Consider the following 7,293-nt stretch of genomic DNA (forward strand, 5'->3'; position numbering starts at 1 on the left):
GTGCTCCAAGGTGCGGCGTGCACGAAGTCGGACCCCGGTTTGCCCCGGGTGCGCACCTCGCGTGCACCTTGGTGCGCACACCTTGGCTGGGTTGCGCGCCCTGGTGGGCACCATGGTGCGCACCAAGGAGCGCTCCGAAGTGTGCTCCAAGGTGCGGCGTGCACGAAGTCGGAGCCCGGTTTGCCCCGGGTGCGCACCTCGCGTGCACCTTCGCCGCGGTGGGCACCATGGCGTGCACGAAGTCGGAGCCCGGTTTGCCCCGGGTGCGCACCTCGCGTGCACCTTCGCCGGGGTGGGCACCTTGGTGTGCAGACCTTGGCTGGGTTGCGCGCCCTGGTGGGCACCATGGTGCGCACCAAGGAGCGCTCCGAAGTGTGCTCCAAGGTGCGGCCTGCACGAAGTCGGAGCCCGGTTTGCCCCGGGTGTGCACCTCGGGTGGGCACCTTGGTGCGCATGCCTTGCCTGGGCTGCGCACCAGGGCGGGCTCAAGATGGCACCCGCGTTCCTTTTTTTTCACTATCTTTCAAAACGGAAATTTTAAAATCTCATTTTTTTTTGCCTTTTTCTGGAAATTAGTGAAGGCAGCGCATCAAAGGTGCGCACCTCGCTGCCCACCACGGTGCGCAACGCCGGTGGGCACCCGGGAGTGCTTCGAAGTGTGCTCCAAGGTGCTGCGTGCACGTTGTCGGAGCCCGGTTTGCCCCGGGTGCGCACCTCGCGTGCACCTTCGTCGGGGTGGGCACCTTGGCTGGGTTTGCCCCGGCTGCGCTCCGAAGCGGGGTTATTGGAGCGCCGCCTCTTTTTTTGTCGGAGCGTTTGGTGGGGTTTCTCGCATTGGCTCTTCCGAGGCCCGGTTGCCACCCTGGCGCGCACGAAGTCGGAAGTAGGGTTAATTGCCCGGGTGCGCACCTTTGCCAGGGTGGGCACCTTACCTGGGCTGCGCACCAGGGCGGGCTCAAGATGGCACGCGCGTTCCGTTTTTTTCACTATCTTTCAAAACGGAAATTTTAAAATCTCCTTTTTTTTTTGCCTTTTCTGGAAATTAGTGAAGGCAGCGCATCAAAGGTGCGCACCTCGCTGCCCACCTTGGTGTGCTCTGAGGTGCGCACCCGGGAGCGCTACGAAGTGTGCTCCAAGGTGCGGCGTGCACGTTGTCGGAGCCCGGTTTGCCCCGGGTGCGCACCTCGCCTGCACCTTGGCCGGGGTGGGCACCTTGGCTGGGTTTGCCCAGGGTGCGCTCCGAAGCGGGGTTACTGGAGCGCCCCCTCTTTTTTTGTCAGAGCGTTTGGTGGGGTTTCTCGCATTGGCTCTTCCCAGGCCCGGTTGTTGGGTGCGCTCCCACCCTGGCGCGCGCGAAGTTGGAAGTTGGGTTAATTGCCCGGGCGCGCACCTTCGCCAGGGTGGGCACCTTGGTGCGCACACCTTGGCTGGGCTGCGCACCAGGGCGGGCTCAAGATGGCACCAGCATTCCCTTTTTCTCACTATCTTTCAAAACGGAAATTTTAAAATCTCGTTTTTTTTTTGCCTTTTATGGAAATTAGTGAAGGCATCGCATCAAAGGTGCGCACCTCGCTGCCCACCTTGGTGTGCTCCGAGGTGCCCACCACGGTGCGCAACGCCGGTGCGAACCCGGGAGCGCCCCGATGTGTGCTCCAAGGTGCGGCGTGCACGAAGTCGGACCCCGGTTTGCCCCGGGTGCGCACCTCGCGTGCACCTTGGTGCGCACACCTTGGCTGGGTTGCGCGGCCTGGTGGGCACCATGGTGCGCACCAAGGAGCGCTCCGAAGTGTGCTCCAAGGTGCGGCGTGCACGAAGTCGGAGCCCGGTTTGCCCCGGGTACGCACCTCGCGTGCACCTTCGCCGGGGTGGGCACCTCGGCTGGGTTGCGCGCCCTGGTGCGCACCAAGGAGCGCTCCGAAGTGTGCTCCAAGGTGCGGCGTGCACGAAGTCGGAGCCCGGTTTGCCCCGGGTGCGCACCTTCGCCGCGGTGCGCACCATGGCGTGCACGAAGTCGGAGCCCGGTTTGCCCCGGGTGCGCACCTCGCGTGCACCTTCGGCGGGGTTGCGCGCCCTGGTGGGCACCATGGTGCGCACCAAGGAGCGCTCCGAAGTGTGCTCCAAGGTGCGGCGTGCACGAAGTCGGAGCCCGGTTTGCCCCGGGTGCGCACCTCGCGTGCACCTTCGGCGGGGTTGCGCGCCCTGGTGGGCACCATGGTGCGCACCAAGGAGCGCTCCGAAGTGTGCTCCAAGGTGCGGCGTGCACGAAGTCGGAGCCCGGTTTGCCCCGGGTGCGCACCTCGCGTGCACCTTCGCCGCGGTGGGCACCATGGCGTGCACGAAGTCGGAGCCCGGTTTGCCCCGGGTGCGCACCTCGCGTGCACCTTCGCCGGGGTGGGCACCTCGGCTGGGTTGCGCGCCCTGGTGCGCACCAAGGAGCGCTCCGAAGTGTGCTCCAAGGTGCGGCGTGCACGAAGTCGGAGCCCGGTTTGCCCCGGGTGCGCACCTCGCGTGCACCTTCGCCAGGGTGGGCACCTCGGTGCGCACACCTTCTCAATGTTTTCTTGCCTTTTCTGGAAATTGGTGAAGGCAGCGCATCAAAGGTGCGCACCTCGGTGTGCTCCGAGGTGCGAACCCGAGAGCGCTCCGAGGTGCCCACGAAGTCGAAAGTCGGGTTAATTGCATTGTTTTCCCCGGGTGCGCTCCGAGGTGCGCAACATCGGCGCGCACCAAGGAGGGCTCCGAAGTGTGCTCCAAGGTGCGCACGATGGCGTGCACCTCTGGTGCGCACGATTCGGAGCTCGGTTTGACCGGGGTGCGCACACCTTGGCTGGGTTGCGCACCTTTTGTGCGCTCCAAGGTGCGCACGAAGTCGGAGCTCGGTTTGCCCCGGGTGCGCACCTTCGCCAGGGTGCGCACCTTGATGCGCACGCCTTGGCTGGGCTGCGCACCTTGGTGGGCGCCATGGTGCGCACCTTTCGTGCGCTCCAAGGTGCGCACGAAGTCGGAGCTCGGTTTGCCCCGGGTGCGCACCTTGGTGGGCGCCATGGTGCACTCCGAGGTGCCCAAGATTGGTGCGCACCAAGGAGCGCTCCGAAGTGCGCTCCAAGGTGCGCGCGAAGTCGAAAGTTGGGTTAATTGTCCGGTTTGCCTCGGGTGCGCACCTTGCGTGCACCTTCGCCAGGGTGGGCGCCTTGGTGCGCACACCTTGGCTGGGCTGCGCACACCTTGGCACCCGCGTTTCCTTCATTTTAAATTTTTTTTTTTTACAATCTCTCAAGTGGGAAATTCTATAATCTCAACTTTTTTTGCCTTTTCAGGAAACTTTTGAATGGAGCGCATCATTGGTGCGCTCCGAAGTGTGCTCCAAAGCTCTCTCCAGCTGCGTGCACCTGCCCCGGCCGCGCACCCGGCCCCGCCCAGCTTCGCTCACCTGTCCCGGGCGTCTGGTGCGGAACCTTAGAGTAAGAAACATCACCGTGCACCTTGGCCAACGTGCGCGACTCGACCGAGCGCGCACTGGCCGAGGTGCACACCGATTTCACCTGGGTGCGCGCGCAGCACCTCGGGCGCACCGGGGTGCGCGCACAACGCCCGGGTTGCACCGTGGCCTGTGTGCTCGGGGCGCCTCGGGTGCGCGCTCGGTGTCGCCCCCCGCGCGCGCGGTAGTGCGGGCAGCGCACCCCGGCCCGGCCCGGCCCCGACGAGAACGCAAACGGGCAAAAGGTTTATTCAAATAGCATTGCGACGCCCGGCGAAAAACTAAAAAAGGGTGCAACACCGGGACTTCCCGGGAGGTCACCCATCCCAGTACTACTCCGGCCCAAGCGCGCTTAACTGCGGAGTTCTGATGGGATCCGGTGCACTAACGCTGGTATGATCGCACCCGTTATGAGCTTGTCGCAGTGTGTACTTAGCAAACCGCGACCCACGTGCGAATCCACCCCGGCCACCCACCCCCGTCGAGGTGCACACCCTCCCTCGCGAAGTGCGCCCCGTTCGCCAAGTGTGAGCCCTGCCCGGGTGCGCGCACCTTGCTAGGGCGTCGGGTGTGCACCCGGCCCGGCCTACGTGCGTGCACCTGGAGGGGGCGTCGTGTGCGTGCAGTGTCCCGTCTGCAACGCGGTGCCCACACACCACCTCGGGCGCAACGACCTGCGCTCACATGTGGGCCGAGTGCACCTTGGTGCATGTTCGGGGCGCCTCGGGTGCACGCTCGATCTTGCCCTGGTGCACCAAGGCGCTCGGTTTGCCCCGGGTGCGCACTTGGTGCAAGGTGGGCACCCAAAATAGGGATCAAGCACCAAAACACAAGTTTCGGGATGCAAAATGGGACCCAAGGACCACAAATGCGTTCCAAGACCCATGATGGGTCCACGAGAACAAAAATGTGTTCCGAGACTTAATAAACAAATATTGGGTTTTAGGAGAAGAAACATGCTCTGATGCCCAAAACGAGAATCGACCCCGAAAAGGCCACAGGCCAAAAGTGGGATGCGAGACAAAAAAAAATGGGACCCGAGGACCAAAATTGGGTTCCCAGGTCGAAGACAGGGCAACCGGACAAGAAACGACCTCTAAGGCTCGAAATGAGTCCCGACGACTAAAACTTGACAAGAAGCACCCATCAGGCACCCAACTCGACACCCATGGGATGCCGACCCACCCGGGCTTCCACCTAGCACACCTTGGCACCCACCCACCCTCGCACCCAACCTCGCACCCAACTTAGCACCTTTGAACCCACATTGGCACTCACCCTGACCCTGGCACCTTGGAACCCACATTGGCACTCACCTTGACCCTGGCACCCACCTTTGCACTCACCTTGGGACCCACCCTGGCTCCCACCTCGGCACCCACCCAGACACCCACCTTGGTTCCTTGGCACCCACCTTGGATCCTTGGCACCCACCCCGACACCCACCTTGGCACGCAACTTGGCTACTTGCCACCCACCTTGGCTCCTTGACGCCCACCCCGACAACCACCCCGTGACCTACCCTGGCTAGGGTTGGTGCACACCCACCCTGGTGCCCACCTTGGCACCCACCCTATGACCCACCTTGGCACGCACCTTAGTACCCACCCCGTTACCCACCCTAGGACCCACCCCGTGACCCACCTTGGCCAGGGTGGGTGCACCCACCCTGGTGCCCACCTTGGCACCCACCCATCCTAGCACCCAGCCTGTGACCGGGCTTGGAACCCAACCTTGCACCCGCACCCGTCTTGGCCAGTGTGGGTGCGCACCCATCCTGGCACCCACGTTGTGACACACCCTTTAACCCACGCACCCTAGCACCCACGTTGGCACCCACCTTGGAACCCAACCTAGCAACTTGGCACCCACCCCGTGACCCACCTTGGCATCCACCATAGCAGTCGCCGACTTGGCACCCACCTCGGCACCCACCTTGACACTTGTGGACCCACCTTGCCACTCACCCTAGCATCGACCCATCCTAGCACCCACCCTGGCACCTTTGCACCCTAGCACTCACCCATCCTAGCACCTAACCTGTGACCCACCTTGACACTCACCCTCGCACCCACCTTGGAACCCAACCTAGCACCCACCCACCCTGACACCAACCCTAGCACCTACCCACCCTTGCACCCACCCTGTGACCCATCTTGGCACCCACCCATCCTACCACTCAACCTATCACCCACCTTCTCACCCACCTTGGCATCCACCTTAGCACCCACCCACACTGGCACCTTGGCACCCACCTCGGGCAAGGTGGGTGCACACCCACCCTGGCACCCAATTTAGAACCCACCGAGCATGTTACCCACCTTGGCACCCACATTGCAGCCCACCCTAGTACCCACCCTATGACCCACATTGGCATCCACACCCTAGCACCCAGGCACCTCGACACCCGCCTTGACACCCACCCTAGCACTGAACCTGTGACCCACCTTGGAACTCACCCTAGAACCCACCCACCCTGTGAACCACCTTGGCATCCACCTTAGCACCCACCCACCTTGGCACCCACTCTAGCACTCACCCATCCTAACACCCAACTTGTTACCCACCTTGGCACCCGCCCTCGCGTCCACCTTGAAACCCACCCTAGCACCCACCCACGCAGGAGCCCACCTTGGCACCCAACCTAACACCCACGCATCCTGGCACCCAACTTGTGACCCACCTTGGAACCCACCCTAGTACCCACCTTTGAACCCACTATATCACCAACCCACCTTGGCACCCACCCTATGACCCTCTTTGGAATCCACCCTAGCACGCACCCACCCTGGCACCCACCATGGAGCGCACCCTAGCACCCACCCACCTCGGCACGCACCTCAACACCCACCTTGGTGTGCGCACTGCGCCAACCTCTCAAAGACCCTATGTGGTGCGCTCCAAAGTGTACACCTTTGGTGCGCTCCAAGGTGCGCACCTTTGGTGCACACCGAGGTGCACACCAAAGTGTGCACCGAGGTGAGCACCAAAGTGCACTCCAGGGTGCACACCAAGGCGTGCACCTTTGGTGCGGTCAATGCAAACGAATTCGGAAGTTGGGGTCGATGTCCTAATCGCTGCTGCAGACTACACGTATGAGAATCGGACAAATAGCTTTATATAGGGGAGGTGTTGCGTTTGATGGGTCGACTCCCCTGGTTGTGTGCACTGCACCAACTTCAAAGACCCTGTCTTGTTTAAGAAGTCAAAAGTTGGGGTGGATGTCCTAATCATTGCTGCAGTCTACGCATGTATGAGAATCAGACAAATAGCTTATATAGGGGAGGTGTTGCATTCGGTGGGTTGACTCCCCTGGTTGTGCGCACTGCGCCAACCTCAAAGACCCCGCATAGCAGAAGAAGTCGGAAGTCGGATTTTGGTGAGCACCAAGGCGTGCACCTTTGGTGCGGTCAACGCAGACGAATTCAGAAGTTGGGGTGGATGTCCTAATCGTTGTTGCAGGCTACACATGTATGAGAATCAGACAAATAGCTTATATAGGGGAGGTGTTGGGTTTGATGGGTCAACTCCCTTGGTTGTGCGCATTACGCCAACCTCAAAGACCTTGTTTTCGTTAAGAAGTCAAAAGTTGGGGTCAATGTCCTAATGGCTCCTGCAGGCTACACATGTATGAGAATCGGACAAATAGCTTATATAGGGGAGGTGTTGGGTTTGATGGGTCGACTCCCCTGGTTGTGCGCATTACGTCAACCTCAAAGACCTTGTTTTCGTTAAGAAGTCAAAAGTTGGGGTCGATGTCCTAATTGCTCCTGTAGACTACACATGTATGAGAATCAGACAAATAGCTTATATAG

General features: G+C 61.4%; 1 non-coding gene across 1 annotated transcript; it reads right to left on the reverse strand.

The window, feature by feature from the left end:
• Window positions 1-3,766: 3,766 nt before the first annotated feature.
• Window positions 3,767-3,885, reverse strand: LOC131866299 (5S ribosomal RNA). Its single transcript, XR_009364919.1, has one exon. It is a non-coding gene; the product is annotated as a 5S ribosomal RNA (ribosomal RNA).
• Between the last annotated feature and the right edge of the window lie 3,408 nt (window positions 3,886-7,293).

The sequence above is a fragment of the Cryptomeria japonica genome, unplaced genomic scaffold, assembly GCF_030272615.1.
Source record: "Cryptomeria japonica unplaced genomic scaffold, Sugi_1.0 HiC_scaffold_140, whole genome shotgun sequence".
NCBI classification, from domain to species: domain Eukaryota; kingdom Viridiplantae; phylum Streptophyta; class Pinopsida; order Cupressales; family Cupressaceae; genus Cryptomeria; species Cryptomeria japonica.